The sequence below is a fragment of the Triticum urartu genome, chromosome 7A (genome assembly GCF_056163025.1).
Source record: "Triticum urartu cultivar PI428250 chromosome 7A, HENAU_Tu73, whole genome shotgun sequence".
Classification (NCBI taxonomy): domain Eukaryota; kingdom Viridiplantae; phylum Streptophyta; class Magnoliopsida; order Poales; family Poaceae; genus Triticum; species Triticum urartu.
This window is the reverse complement of record NC_141879.1, coordinates 240,756,951-240,772,938: the sequence shown is the minus strand read 5'-3', so window position 1 is coordinate 240,772,938 and position 15,988 is coordinate 240,756,951. Positions and strand designations below refer to the sequence as shown.

At 53.5% G+C, this 15,988-nt stretch overlaps 2 pseudogenes; one reads left to right on the top strand and one right to left on the bottom strand.

Moving 5' to 3' along the window:
• The first annotated feature begins 471 nt into the window (after nucleotides 1-471).
• On the top strand, nucleotides 472-698 carry LOC125526209 (small nucleolar RNA U3; annotated as a pseudogene).
• Nucleotides 699-1,843: 1,145 nt separating this feature from the next.
• Nucleotides 1,844-2,364, bottom strand: LOC147959169 (uncharacterized; annotated as a pseudogene).
• Between the last annotated feature and the right edge of the window lie 13,624 nt (nucleotides 2,365-15,988).

Genomic DNA, 15,988 nt, shown 5'->3' with positions numbered 1-15,988 from the left:
AACAGTGTAAATGCAATAAAAATACTTCAACAAGTAAGTGTATGCTCTGATGTTCCGGAGTTACACCACACCCATTTTTCTCTCCAGTTTTGTTTTCATCAGTCCCATTTTTCTCTCTTCTTTCTACCAGTGTGTCTGCTACTCCTTTAAAATGGCTAACTGTAGTTTTATTTAGGAAAAGCTAAAGGAGAAAAACTACCCCAATTCAGTAACATTGTATTAGAAGTACAGACCATGCAGCAATTCTCAGACATTTAAATGGTTCAGAATCCGTTTAAAAAAAGTGTTCAAAATCAGTTACTACATGGGCTGGGCTCCAATCATTGTGATGACCAACTACTGCATGGGCCATGAACCGCGTGTGCTGGCCGAGCAGCAGCTGCACGCAGCACGCCTGCTCTAATTAGTCCCACCTCGCCAGTTCACAGGAAGTTTGACCAGCTTATAAGGCGAGCTGCGGCCCAATGAATCACGACCGTACTTGAACAGGATCTGTTCTATAGGCTTGTACCGCTGCATCCTTTACCAATAACGAGGCAAGCACTTAAGTCTGGTTGATGCATTCTAACCTCTCTAGGCCAGAGCGTGATTAACGGCCTGGATTGCTCCTGATGGGAGCATCCAATTGCTGCAAAATTCCTTTTTTTTAAACTTCTTTCAAGTCTACTTAGAGAAAACAGTAGGTGTTTTTCCAAACTGCAAGTATCTTAACGAAGGAAAATGTGTACAAAGTTTCCAGCAGTGTACTGTTACATGAATGGTAATCCAACTGCAAAATTCAGAATATGACCTAGAGGTTGTCTGACAGACTCCCCCAAAATTCCTTTTTTTTAAACTTCTTTCAAGTCTACTTAGAGAAAACAGTAGGTGTTTTTCCAAACTGCAAGTATCTTAACAAAGGAAAATGTGTATAAAGTTTCCAGCAGTGTACTGTTACATGAATGGTAATCCAACTGCAAAATTCAGAATATGACCTAGAGGTTGTCTGACAGACTCCCCCAAAATTCCTTTTTTTTAAACTTCTTTCAAGTCTACTTAGAGAAAACAGTAGGTGTTTTTCCAAACTGCAAGTATCTTAACGAAGGAAAATGTGTACAAAGTTTCCAGCAGTGTACTGTTACATGAATGGTAATCCAACTGCAAAATTCAGAATATGACCTAGAGGTTGTCTGACAGACTCCCCCAAAATTCCTTTTTTTTAAACTTCTTTCAAGTCTACTTAGAGAAAACAGTAGGTGTTTTTCCAAACTGCAAGTATCTTAACGAAGGAAAATGTGTACAAAGTTTCCAGCAGTGTACTGTTACATGAATGGTAATCCAACTGCAAAATTCAGAATATGACTTTATTTTTGCTCATGGAAGACTAAGTTCAGCTATCTTCCAACACTTTCATGCATCAGCAAAAAGGCTAGGATGCAGAAACCTTTTGAAAATGTGATCACTCCTGTCCCAGAGCCATACCAAACAAGCCCTGGGACTGAGACTGAGTCATTTCCTTAATAATTTGTATCATATTTGGAGATTCTTAACAAAGGGTCAAAGACCATGGAGAAGCCATCTCTGACGCGACCCTTATATTAGCCACATTAATCATCTTTCATTTGCTACTTCCGTAAACAATCCAACATACAGTACAAACTAACAACCACAACTCAGTGAAGCATGTTGATGAGTAGCATGGTACGCTACAACCTTAACATAACAAATCCGGTGACAGGGCCTTGATCTTCTAACTAACCAGTCGTCATTACCACACACTGATCTTTCAGGAGCGTACCGCCGTGCAATCAGCGGAATGAGGGGTAATAGCATTAGATTTTTGTAACAGAAGTACTTGGCCACATTTCATCAGCAAGAATGTGAAACCCCCATGGAATTTGACAGTGCCAGGTCTGACACATAGTGGCATATTCCACTAAAATGGAGCATTCACCAAAGCACATTGTCTAAGTGCAGCCACGATTCAATAACAATTCAACTGCGAAACCAACATTCAGATTGTGTATCATGTTTACCGCTGTGGAATAAACAAGAAACAACCACAGTTTTCGGCTGTCAGAGAAGTCTATGAGTTCGGGGAGGGGAGACCTAGCCGTCGGGTTATTCTGCAGCGGCTTCGGCGAGCTCCTGCTGCTGGAGGCGCTCGAGGGCCTGTGGTGCGCCCAGGTCTCAAGGGTGAGGTCCGGCTTGGCGTTGAGGCCGACGCCGAGGATGACGACGGTATGGAAGGACGTGATGTAGCAGGGCAGCTCCCAGTCCACCCACTTCCGCGACTCCCCGGGCGTCGTCCACCGCCCAGCGCCGTCCCCGCCCACTCCGCGCGCGCAGCATGCCCCCAGCCGCGGCCGCCGAGATCGCCCGCATCGAACCTCTCCGATGAATGCGTCGCGTTCGAGATTGAACAGGACTGGAAAGAAAATGAGGGAAGGAAAACGTGGGCTTGAGGAAGGCGAGTAATTTTACCGGCCTGTTTTGAAGTAATAGGAGCTGCCTTTAATGGGCTGACATGGTACAAAGTATGATTTATTGGGCCGGTTGGGAGGTTTTGTAACTAAAAAAAAATGTGGAAGGACCTCCAACCCCTAAAAAAAAGTCTGGAAGGACCTCCACCGAATGAAATGGTTCGATCTGGAAAGGAGCCTCCAAGAAATCACTAATGTTAGAGCACTCTTTGCAAAGGTCACTTCTACCTTATTTCATTGCGACAAGTGACGCACTCGCACTACAAGGATGCCACTTATCAGATTTTTTTTTTCAATTTGTTTATCAGACAAAAAATCTGAACCATAAGCATATTTCTAAAATATTTTTGCCATTTTCGAGCGGAAGAAAAAAATATTTTTCTTTTCCGAGAGGCACTGTTGTGTCACTCGCGAAAGCAAATCTATGCCTCATGAGAAGTACATCTATGCCTCTGCCGGGGCTTCTGAGATCCACGGACACCTATGGGACCGGCGGACCGGGTCCCTTTCGGTTCGGCGGGGGGCGGAGGCTGCGCAAAGAGCAGATCGAGGCGAAGCACGCGGGTGGTTGGTCGTGCGAAGAGTAAATCGAGGCGAAGCACGCGAGCGATTTACCCAGGTTCGGGCCGCACGGATGCGTAAAACCCTACTCCTGCTTTGTGGATTGTATTGCTTTCTAACTCGGGAGCGAGATCGAGCGTGAGTGTGTGGAATTGCTGAACCCCGAGCGAGAGTGTTCGAAGTGTCTAACCCCGAGCGAGAGTGTTCGAAATGTCTAACCCCCCTCTCAGTTGCCCCGGGCCTTCTTTTATATGCTCAAGGGGTTACCGACATAGGGCAACGGAGGGCAAAAGTGGAAGAGTGGTGGTAGGCACAACTAGGTGCTGTAGTAGGCACAGCTAGCTGCTACAGTGTTATCATACCTAACCCTGACGGCAGGGGACAAGAGCATTAAATGCCCGTCTGTGTCGCCTAAACAGTGCCGAAAGGGGCTTGCTAGAGAAGCCACCGTTAGCCACGGTGGTTGTCTTGCCAGCGCCTGCTTGCCACCTCGCACCTCAGCTGCGCAGCCTTCCGCCACGTGTGCTTGGGAGGGCCCCAGAGCGACGCGTGGGTGGATGTGCTGGAGCGCGGGCACGAAGTGGGGGCTTCCCGCGGCAAGCTCTTTGCCGCGGTCGTCGTCTTGTCGTGTAGGTCCGGGAGCTTGTCGCTCACCGGGCCTTGCCGGGGCGCGTGGGGTGCCGCGGCAAGTTTCCTTGGTACGCCTTGGTTGGCCTTCCCGGCAAGCGCCTTTTGCCGGGGCCTTGGGACGCTTCTGATAGCCTTCCCGGCAAGCTCCTCTTGCCGGGGTCTTGTCTTGAGTACTTTGTTCTTGAATGGTCTTCAAGGGGACCACGGAGGATCTTGGCGGTCGCCCGGCAAGCCTTGCCGCGAGATGCTGCGACTGCCCATGCACAAGTTCGGGGTACTAAGGGTACCCCTACTTTAATACACCGACAGGAGCCCCCGGGCCTGGGCCAGACACAGTGCCGAGCGCTGTTGGGCCAGGCCCAAAACAGTGCACGGGCACGCGCGGCCTGGGTCACGCCGTATATCTCTCCGTTTCCCCCGCGCACGCCTCGTACGGCATGCGTCAAACGCGGAGCCGTGGGTGACGCGGGCGGCGTGCGCGGGGTTAAGCCCCGCGAGCATGCGTCAGGCCATGATGAAGGGGACGGCCCACGCCCTCCTCTCTAAACGGAGGTAGGCGTGGGGGCGTGGTGCATTTACTGGACGGGGCCGGTGCGCGGTTTTCGAGGCGCCCACTCCCCGAGATCACGGGGTAAGGCGAGGCCGCCTCATCCGTCGCCTCGGTTCTGCACCTTCGCCACGCGGCTCCCATGCGCTTGGGGTCGCGGACGGTGGAGGTGGGAATCTGGGCCATTGCGAGCAGAGGTAGCGGGTCGGCCCGCCTCCCTGCTCTTCCCGTGCCTTGATTCGCTGAGCGGGGCGGCCGGGCTCCCACTTCGCTCCTTTATAAGGAGCGGGAAGGGAGCACCGAAGCCCGCACCTTCTCATCTCCTCCTTTCTTCAGCTTCGGCTCCCTTTTCTCTCATTCGCCATGGAGAAAGGGAACCCTGGGTCTTCATCGGTGGCGGCGAGGGTCACCGCCAGACAGCGCACCCTTCCCTCTTCCACGCTCGTGGTGGCAGAGCCAGCCATAAGGGGAAGAGGGAGGGGGCGAGGTCGAGGACGAGGTCGAGGCGCTCGGGGAGGAGGCGGACGGGGCGGCGCGCCAGCTTCGCCTCCGCCGGCGACTCCTCCCCCTGCTGCGGTCCATATAGGGGACAACCCTTGCGAGTTCTTCGTCAAGCTGCGCCGGGCGCCTCATCGCCGCCTCCGGCTTCCAGCTCCGTTCGCGAGCGCGATGGAGTTCGACCCGCCCGAGACGCTGAGACTGCACATGAGGGGCTGTGGGATCAGCGGCACGCGAGTCCGCGTTGTGTTCCCAGCCCCTGGTGTGATGTATCTTGACCGAGGGTGGAAGACGTTCGCCCGCATCCACAGCCTGATGGAGGGGTTCACCCTCCATTTTAAGCTGGTGGGGGGCGATCTCCTCTCCGTCAAGGTCTTCGGGTGCTTCGGCACCCGGGCGAAGTGCTGCGTGGACAGCTCCTCCGATAGCGAAGGCTCCTCCTCGAGCGAGAGTGACGAGGAGGAGAGCGGAAGTGATGGTGAGGGTGGCGGGCGGTAGGATGGCGGCTCCGACTAGGTGTCGGGCGCCGTCTCGTGCGGCTCCGGCGACCCCGTCATCCGCGCCGCCGGCTTCTTGAACTCCCCGGGGACGTCTCCTTGGGCGGCTGGCGTAGGGAGGCCGCGTAAGGGGAAGAGGGCTGGCGACAAGGCCGTCAGGTCGGAGTACGAGGGCGTGGTGCCCTCGACAGCGTGCTGACGTCCTGCCGCCCCTCCTTCGCACCCTTCTCCCGGCGTCGCCATCACCATCCGGTCCCCGGGATGTTCTCTTGGTGTCTTCTGGCACCTGTAGCTGGCCTTGGCGCCCCTTTCCCCTTTTCGACTCCTTGACCTATCTCCTGAAGAGAGGGACAGGAAAGGGATTACGAGCACCTTATCTTTTTAATTGTAAGCCTTCGGGCCTTAGCTGTATCTAAAACTTGTAATCCTCTCTTTCATATTTTTCATCCTCTATGGACTGTACATGTATGGGATGTTTTTTAATGAAAAGGGGATGCTTGCCGGGGTATTTGTCTCGCGGGTTGAACCCACGCCAAGGAGCAAATCCTTGGTGTCTCTCGGACAGACATTCCATTTCCCGGCGACAGGCCCTGCCGCCTTCCCACGTCGCTCGACCTTTCTCACGCCTTTGACGGAGACGGGAACGAGGTGGGTGCGGCCCTCTCGTTTCATCCCTTTGCTGCCGCGACTACGCCCGAACTTGGCCCCGGGAACGCGCTCCAGGGCCTGGAGTTGAGGGAGCACGGCAGTTTTCGGGAAGAAACGCGGTTTCGCATTCCCCAGTCCATAAGAGGATGCATGAAGAGGGACGAAAGACTTATCTGATATCGCAGCCCCCGGCAATTCTGGCTTGCCGGTGATGAAACTTGGCACCTGCAGCCCCCAGTGACACTGGCTCGCCGGGGCCTAGGTGCTGGCGCGCCCTTCTTCTCCTTTTCGTCCTTCAAGCAGTCTGGCCAGGATATGCGAGCCCTGCGAACGAAAGAAGAGCAGAAGGACAGACACTCGACCTCTAAGTTAGGGGTTAGCCGCTGTTAGGGACTATCAACCCTAACCAAGGACGAGACTCAACCTAGCATGCATGCTATAACCCCGGGGTATGCCAGCGCTTCAATCTCTGGTGCTCAGGGTCTGCGCCTGGCTCTGTACAAAGGATTACATGCAACAGCGGCAAGACTTGTACAGAAAGGTGGTTGCCGGGCAGGGCCCGACAACCGCGCCTTACGGGTAAAACTTACGAAGATGCTCGATGTTCCAGGAGTTGCTCACCGGAATGCCATCTTCGGTCTCAAGGCGGACAGCGCCAGGCCTAGTGACTCGTTTCACCCGGTAAGGGCCTTCCCACTTCGGCGTCAACTTGTTGTGATTCTTGGCCGACTGAACGCGCCGAAGAACAAGGTCGCCTTCCTGGAGACTTCTGGCATTAACTTTGCGGCTATGGTAGCGATGCAAAGCTCGCTGGTAGCGAGCAGCTCGCACAGCAGCCTGAAGACGGTCTTTCTCAAGGAGCAGTGCGTCATCTTGCCGCAGCAGCTCTTGCTCAAGCTCATCATAAGCGAGCACTCGAGGTGACCCGTATACGAGTTCCGTGGGGGTAACTGCCTCTGCTCCATAGACTAGAGCAAAGGGTGTCTGTCCGGTGGCTCGATTCGGCGTCGTTCTGATCGACCAAAGAACCACCGGTAGCTCCTCGATCCAGTTTCTTCCGCACTTGTGCAGCTTGTCGAAAGTTCTGGTCTTGAGCCCGCGCAGCACCTCGGCATTCGCCCTCTCCGCTTGACCGTTGCTTCTCAGGTGAGCAGACTTTGGTGCCAAGATCTTGGACGTACTGCATGAAGGCGTGGCTCGTAAATTGTGTACCGTTGTCGGTGATTATCCGGTTAGGGATCCCGAAGCGGCAAACAATCGACCTAAAGAACTTGACTGCTGACTGTGCGGTCACCTTCCTCACTGGTTCCACTTCCGGCCACTTTGTGAACTTGTCGATTGCAACATACAAGTACTCAAAGCCCCCGACAGCTCGGGGAAAGGGGCCGAGGATGTCGAGCCCCCAGACCGAAAATGGCCAGGATAAAGGGATCGTCTGGAGAGCTTGAGCTGGCTGGTGTATCTGCTTGGAATGGAACTGGCACGCTTCACACTTGGTTACTTGTGCAGTTGCATCCTGGAGGGCTGTTGGCTAGAAGAACCCTTGCCGGAAGGTTTTGCCGACAAGTGCTCTTGCGCCAATGTGGTGACCACATATGCCTCCATGTATCTCTGCCAACAGCTTTTGTCCATCTTCCCGGGGAATACACCTCAATTTCACACTGTTGAGTCTTCTTCTGTACAGTGTCTTGTCGACGAACTGGTACATACTTGACTGCCGGGCTACTCTTTCGGCTTCTTCTTGCTCTTCGGGAAGCTCTCCTGTCTGAAGGAAGTGGACAATCTGCTGCGCCCATGCTGGAGCTTGTGGCTCGACAACAAGGACTAAAGGCAAATCTGCCGCTGCGGGAACATCCGCTTCTACGGCAAGAAACTGCGGTTCTGCCGGAGCTTGACGTTCCCCGACAAGCTTGCCGGAGCAAAATTTGTCGGGAGCTTCTGCCTCAACGGAACAAACCCTGGGGCTTGCCGGAGCATCTTGCTCCTCAGCGTTCTTGGCGTTGATCTTGGGGACTGCTGCGGGAACATCCGCTTCTACGGCGAGAAGTTGCGTCTCTGCCGGAGCTTGACGTTCCCCGACAAGTTTGCCGGAGCTAAACCCGTCAGGAGCCTCTGCTTCAACGGAACAAGCCCTAGGGCTTGCCGGAGCATCTGGCTCCTCAGCATTCTTGGCGTTGATCTTGGGGACCTTCTTGGCGGCGGCTTCGGGAAGCTCTGCCGGCAAATAGTCACCAGGAATCAACTTCCTCTTCTTGCTCTGTCCAGTTGATGGTGTTACGGACGGTTGAGTCAGCTTGAGCACAAAGGTCCCTGGTTCCACAGGTAGCTTAAGTGCGGCGCACTTTGACAGGCCATCCGCAATGGCGTTCTGAGCTCTCGGAACGTGCTCCATTTGCAGGCCGTCAAAGCGCTCTTCTAGCTTTCTCACTTCGTCAACGTAAGCTTCTATCAACGGACTCTGATAATTCTTGTTTACTTGGCGGACGACAAGCTGTGAGTCACCCCTGACAATGAGCTTCTTGATCCCAAGGTCTGCCGCGATCCGGAGACCGGCAAGCAAGCCTTCATACTCTGCAGTATTATTTGTTGCTTGCTCCTTGGGAAAGTGCATCTGGACTATGTACTTGAGGTGCTCACCGGTGGGTGCGACAAGCAGCACACCAGCGCCGGCGCCTTGTAGCGAAAAGGCACCATCAAAGTACATCAGCCACTCTTTGCTTGCTTCTTTGTCGGGGAGGCTCGTTTCTGGAATTTCTTCATCTGGTGTTGGCGTCCACTCTGCTATGAACTCTGCCAATGCTCTGCTCTGGATAGTTGAAGTGCTTTCAAACTTGAGGCCAAAGCTTGACAATTCCAGTGCCCACTCAGCAATCCTGCCTGTCGCTTCAGGATTATGCAGTATCCTCTTCAGCGGAAAGCGAGTGACAACTGTGATCTCATGTGCTTGGAAGTAATGGCGCAGCTTTCTCGAGGCCATGAGAAGGCCGAAAAGCAGTTTCTACACACCAGAGTACCTTGACCTAGCCCCCTGCAGGAGGGAACTGACAAAGTAAACTGGGCGCTGCACCATTTTCTTCCGTATCTCCTCGTGTATCGGCGTAGGTTCATCTTTGTCGGGACCAGAGCTTGCCGGGGAAGCCTCCTGCTTGTCGCTGGATGTGCTTGTCGCGGTTGCTGGCTCATCATCCGCCTCCCTCTCTGCCACTAACGCAGCACTAACCACCTGATTGGTTGCCGCTATGTACAGCAGCAACTTCTCTTGCGGTTTAGGTGCGACAAGTATTGGAGGGGAGGACAGGTATCTCTTCAGGTCTTGCAGCGCAGCCTCCGCTTCCAGAGTCCATTTCATTGGACCTGCCTTTTTCAATGATTTGAAAAATGGCAGGGCGCGCTCAGCGGACCAAGAGATGAACCTGCTGAGAGCAGCCACGCAACCGGCAAGTTTCTGTACATCCTTGACGTGCTTTGGTGCTTCAATCTGCTCAATGGCCTTGATCTTGTCGGGATTGGCTTCAATCCCACGCTGAGACACGAAGAACCCGAGAAGCTTGCCGGAGGGGACCCCAAACGCACACTTCTTTGGGTTGAGCTTGAGGCTGACCTTGCGCAGATTTGCAAAGGTCTCGTCTAAGTCTTGGATCAGGGTCGCTCTGTCCTTGCTCTTGACCACTATATCATCCATGTAGGCTTCCACATTTCTGTGTATTTGTGGCTCAAGAGCAATATGGAGTACTCTTGCGAATGTCGAACCAGCATTTTTTAATCTGAAAGGCATCCGTACGAAACAGTACGTGCCACATGGAGTAATAAATGCGGTCTTCTCTTCATCCTCCTCTGCCATGAAGATCTGATGATATCCGGAGTAGGCATCAAGAAATGAAAGCAAATCACATCCAGCTGTGGAGTCAACAATCTGGTCAATGCGCGGCAAAGGAAATGGGTCTTTGGGACAAGCTTTGTTAACATCGGTAAAATCGATGCAAAGCCTCCATTTCCCGTTTGCCTTGCGCACGACTACAGGATTGGCCAACCACGTAGGATGGAGCACTCCTCTGACGAGGCCTGCTGCTTCCAATTTCTTGATTTCCTCCGCAATGAATTCTTGGCGCTCCACCGCCTGCTTCTGAACTTTCTGCTTGATGGGCCGCGCATGAGGGCAGACGGCAAGGTGGTGCTCAATCACTTTCCTGGGAACACCGGGGATGTCAGACGGTTGCCATGCAAACACGTCGACATTCGCCCGCAGGAAAGCAACGAGCGCGCTTTCCTATTTAGGATCAAGCGTGGCACTGATGGTGAGGGTACCACCAGTGCCGTCTTCCTTGGCGGACACCTTCTTTGTCTCTGGCGGAGCTGCCATCGTCTTCTTGTGCTTGCCGGTGGAGCTCGATGGTGCGTCCTCGACGGCAGCGCAGCACTCCAAAGAGGCGCGCTTGCCGGAGTGGGCATCAGAGCTTTTGCCGGACTTGGTCTTCTTGCCGGTGAAGCTCGATGGTGCGTCCTCGACGGCAGCGCAGCACTCCGAAGAGCTGCGCTTGCCGGAGTGGGCATCAGAGCCTTCGCCGGACTTGGTCTTCTTGCCGGTGGAGCTCGATGGTGCGTCCTCGACGGTGGCGCAGCACTCCGAAGAGGCGCGCTTGCCGGATTGGGCATCAGAGCCTTTGCCGGACTTGGTCTTCTTTCCCCCGGGAGCTTCAGTGGCAAGTGGATTGCGTTCTGCCGTGGCTGCTGCTTCCCGGTAGATCTTGTCGGCACAGATAAGCGCATCCTTCCTGTCGCCAAGGACAGAGATGACGCTTATCGGGCCTGGCATCTTCAGTATGTTGTATGCATAATGAGAGGCCGCCATGAACTTGGCGAGTGCTGGACGGCCAAGTATCCCGTTGTAAGGCAACGGGATATCGGCAACGTCGAACGTGACCCTCTTAGTCCTGAAGTTTAGCTCGCTGCCAAATGTTACCGGCAGCGTGACTTTCCCCTTCGGCTTGCTCCTTCCCGGATTGATTCCTTGGAACGTACCGGTCTCTTCGAGCTCGCTGTCGGGGATCTGGAGTTTTTGGAGTACAGCTGAGGAGATCAGATTTAAGCCGGCCCCGCCGTCAACTAGCATCTTGGTGACTTTGAGGTTGCGGATAGTTGGTGATACCAACATCGGCAAACACCCAACCGCAGTTGTGCGATCAGGGTGATCCTCAATGTCAAAGATGATAGGCGTGCTGGACCACTTCAGAAGCTTGCGTGATTCGATAGGTGGTTCTGCTGCATTAACCTCCCGCACCCACTGTTTGAGTCGGCGGTGCGAGGTATGCAGAGAAGCACCACCGTCAACACACAAGACCTCTGTGGCTTTCTGAAACTCCTGCTCACTGGTCTCAACATCATCCAGGTCTTCGTCGCTGTCGCCGTCGTCTTCATCCTTGTCGCGACCGCGGGGAGGTCTGTCTCCTTGCCGCTGCTTGGCCTTGCCACGGCGTTCTCCCTGGACGGTGCGCTTCTGGCCGAGTTTCTCGGCATGCCCTTGGGATCTCTCCTTGTCGCGCCGCTCGTACTCAGCCCTCTGTTGCTGGACAAGCTGCTCGACTTTCTTACAGTTCTGAAGGTCATGGCCCTTGGTGCGGTGAATCTTGCAGTAGTGCTTGTCGGCGGCTGCCACGGCCTGGCAGTTGGTGCACGCGGTAATTTCCTTGCCGGAGCAACCAACTGCAGCCTTCTTGGCGCCACCTTCGTCGCCGGACTGCTCAACGACTAGCACCTCTTTGTTCTGCTTCTTCCTGTTGTTGCGCCGCCGGTTTTTCTTTGCCGGGGCAGCATCTTCGCTGTCAGATCCTTCCGCTCCGGTCTTCTCTCCGGGAAGTCTCCTCCCTTCCTCAGCACGTGCACATTTGTCGGCCAGGGCGTACAACTCGCTGACGTCCCTAATCCGGCACATCGCCATCTCCTCCCGCATCCTGCGGTTACGCACGTTCTGATGGAACGCGCTGATGACCGCGGCGGGGTGGACGTCTGGGATGTTGTACTGTACACGGCTGAACCTCTGGATGTATTTGCGCAGGGGCTCCCCTTCCTTCTGGATGAGCAGATGGAGATCACTCTCTTGGCCATGAGGTTTGTGGCCGCCTGTAAAGGCGCCGACAAACTGATGGCACAGCTCAGCCCAGGAGGATATGGAGTTGTCCGGCAAGTGCATGAGCCAGGACCTGACGTTGGGCTTGAGCACCAACGGGAAGTAGTTGGCAAGGATCTTGTCGTCCCGCCCCCCAGCAGCCTGCACCGCGATGGTGTAGATGCTGAGGAACTCCGACGGATGCGACTTGCCATCGTACTTCTCTGGCACATCAGGCTTGAAGTTCTTCGTACTGGGCCACTGGACTTGCCGCAGCTCACGAGTGAACGCACGGCAACCTACCGTGTACGGCAAGTCGCCTGGTTCGCCCGGCGCATGCATGTCAATAGAGGGCCCAGCGCGCTGGTCTGATTGACGTCGCGCTTCTATTCGCCACTCGATGCGAGTACGAGCGTCCTCTTGCCGTCGTTCTTGAAGAACTTGGCGCTGATCGCGACGAACTCGCGGATCTGACGACGCGGTGGAGTCACTGTCGAGGCGGATCCGGCGGGTCGGCGATCTCGGCCTTCGGGGCGAGGGGTGCACAGAGGTTGCACCCCCACCGGTCTTGTCACCACCGGTTCGCGCCTGGCTGACTCGCTGCGGCTGCGACGTGGTCGGCTGCCGAGGAGCGTCGCCCTTGGCGAAGCCGATGAGACTCTGGATTGTGGCCCTCCAGTCGTCGACCTTGTCCGCCGCTGGAGGGTAGTCCAGGAGCAACTGAGCTCGTGCTAGAGCTTCTGCTGCGGTGGCGGGCGGCGGTGGCGAACGGTGCGAGGAGCGGGATAAGCTCGGACTTCTAACTACGTTAGAAGGAGCAGTATCTCGTCCAGGCGACCGTGTCTCGCTCGCGCCAGCAGGTTGGCGTGCATGGTGGTCCTGAGCACTCCGGGATCCACCAGCTCGATCTTGATCCAGCGAGCGCATGGTACCGTGAGTACCATGACGCTGCCGGTCCCGTGCCTCCTGGGATGGGCGCGGTGCATGCACGGACGCCGAGGTCTTGGAGTGCGCCCGGTCGTTGTGGGAGCCGGCCACGTCGCCGATGGGCAGCGCAGCCTTGCCCTGGGACCTGGCAGCACCGTGAGTTCCCTCGTCGATGCGTGCTCTTCCGCCGGCGCCTACCCCACCATCCGTTTGCTCCGGCGGTGGGTGGCTCGGCGCAGACGGAGCAGCTGCCTCCGAAACTTTCTTCTTCGGCGGCATGTTGATGAAGATGGCAAAGATCTATGAAGAAGATGAAGATCTAGCCCGCAAGAACGCCGGATCTGGTTCACACAACTTCGACGCCCCCTACCTGGCGCGCCAGAGATGCCGGGGCTTCTGAGATCCACGGACACCTATGGGACCGGCGGACCGGGTCCCTTTCGGTTCGGCGGGGGGCGGAGGCTGCGCAAAGAGCAGATCGAGGCGAAGCACGCGGGCGGTTGGTCGTGCGAAGAGTAAATCGAGGCGAAGCACGCGAGCGATTTACCCAGGTTCGGGCCGCACGGATGCGTAAAACCCTACTCCTGCTTTGTGGATTGTATTGCTTTCTAGCTCGGGAGCGAGATCGAGCGTGAGTGTGTGGAATTGCTGAACCCCGAGCGAGAGTGTTCGAAGTGTCTAACCCCGAGCGAGAGTGTTCGAAGTGTTTAACCCCGAGCGAGAGTGTTCGAAGTGTCTAACCCCCCTCTCAGTTGCCCCGGGCCTCCTTTTATATGCTCAAGGGGTTACCGACATAGGGCAACGGAGGGAAAAAGTGGAAGAGTGGTGGTAGGCACAACTAGGTGCTGTAGTAGGCATAGCTAGCTGCTACAGTGTTATCATACCTAACCCTGACGGCAGGGGACAAGAGCATTAAATGCCCGTCTGTGTCGCCTAAACAGTGCCGAAAGGGGCTTGCTAGAGAAGCCACCGTTAGCCACGGTGGTTGTCTTGCCAGCGCCTGCTTGCCACCTCGCACCCCAGCTGCGCAGCCTTCCGCCACGTGTGCTTGGGAGGGCCCCAGAGCGACGCGTGGGTGGATGTGCTGGAGCGCCGGCACGAAGTGGGGGCTTCCCGCGGCAAGCTCTTTGCCGCGGTCGTCGTCTTGTCGTGTAGGTCCGGGAGCTTGTCGCTCACCGGGCCTTGCTGAGGCACGTGGGGTGCCGCGGCAAGTTTCCTTGGTACGCCTTGGTTGGCCTTCCCGGCAAGCGCGTCTTGCCGGGGCCTTGGGACGCTTCTGATAGCCTTCCCGGCAAGCTCCTCTTGCCGGGGTCTTGTCTTGAGTACTTTGTTCTTGAATGGTCTTCAAGGGGACCACGGAGGATCTTGGCGGTCGCCCGGCAAGCCTTGCCGCGGGATGCTGCGACTGCCCGTGCACAAGTTCGGGGTACTAAGGGTACCCCTACTTTAGTACACCGACAGCCTCTCGTGAAAAAAAACATGTTTTCTTAAAAACCCTCTCGTGGAAGGAAATCTGTAACTCAAAGAGAAGTAAATATCTGCCTTTCAAAGGAAAAAAAAAAGAAAAACAATAATTTTTTTGCCTCCATAAGAAGTAAATATGTGCCTCTCGTGGAGAAAAAAAAGAGTTTTTCACGCAAATTTTATTTTTCAATTTTTCTTGTGCAAAACCTAAGAAAACCAGGGAAACCGAAAAAAAATCTGAAAACCAAAAACATGTAAAAAAATCGATAAATAAAATCCAAAGGAAGGGCCCAACACGCGACATGTGGCGGCGGCTAAGAGCACCCCAGGTGACGCACTCCCTAAGCTACCAAAAGTGATCCTTGCTGGGGCTCCCCCAAGGAGTACTCCTTTATTAGTTGCTCTCGAGCCTGCATCGAATAGAAACATTCAGAGAATAATGCCCCGGAACAGGAGGCTCCTAACCGGCGCCGGTAGTGCTGGTTTGCCTACTTGCGCCTGTTACACATTGAACAGGGTCGTGCCCATTAAATACTTTTGTCGCTCCTCCGCGCCTTGCTCGTTGCTTGTCTTGTTTTCAAATCCGATGGCTGGCGCGCCTTGACCCATTAACCCAACACCTGTGATCGTTGACTTCTAAAAGTTCACAAGTTGAAAAAAATGTTCACCAACTTATCTATTTTTGCAAATTTAATAAACATTCATGATTTTGAAAAGAGTTCATGGATTTCAATAAGACCCTGAAATTGCAAAAAGATCATCAATCTTGAAAATAAGCTTATCAAAATTGAATTTTTTTCACAAATTTGACAAAAAATCATTGAATTGGGGAAAAACCATCAATTTTGAAAAAGTTCATCAATTTCTTGAAGAAAAAAGTCCATCTATTTTCATAAATTTTCATCAATTTGATAAAATGTTTAGAAACTTTGAATTTCTTTTCCTAACATGAAATAATGTTTGTGGTTTTGGAAAAAACTTGAAATTTTAAATAGAAAAGGAAAAAAATGAAAATAGTAAGAAAAAGAAACCAGAAAAATTAAAGGAAAATAGAAAGAAAAAGGGAAAGGCCAACAAAAAAAAAGAAGAAACAAAAATTGAAAAATAATGGAAGAAAACTAGGTGAAAAAACCCATAGAAACCCAAACCAGAAAATCGGTGGGCGGTAGGAATGGGCCGGCAGCCCACTGGAACTAGCAAAGCGAGGGGGTTCCGCCCGCTTCCAAATACACCCCTCACGATCGTTAAAACAAAATGTCTCTTGTAAACAAAGTGGGCCAAAAAAAGAGGCTCAACTTTCGCGTGCTAAAAACTAGGTCTGAAAAAGCTAACAATTTGCCCACAAGCTAAAAAAGCACACAGAGAAAGTGGCCATCCTTTTTTGAAATAAAACAACTGCCACAAATTGTTACAAACAAAAAAATGGCATGCTTCTAAGTGACAAAACTAGCAAGTAATCCAAAGAAGCTCATTGAAAACATCATTCACACCCCAAAAAACAAAGCAGAAAAAGAGGACACTCCTCCTCATAATATATTTCTAGTCATTTGCAAGTAAAAAAGGTACCTTTCCATGATTTTCAACAATAAATAAATAAGACATACAAACAAGTTACCATGATATGTAGAATAAAATTGCATCAAACTAGGGC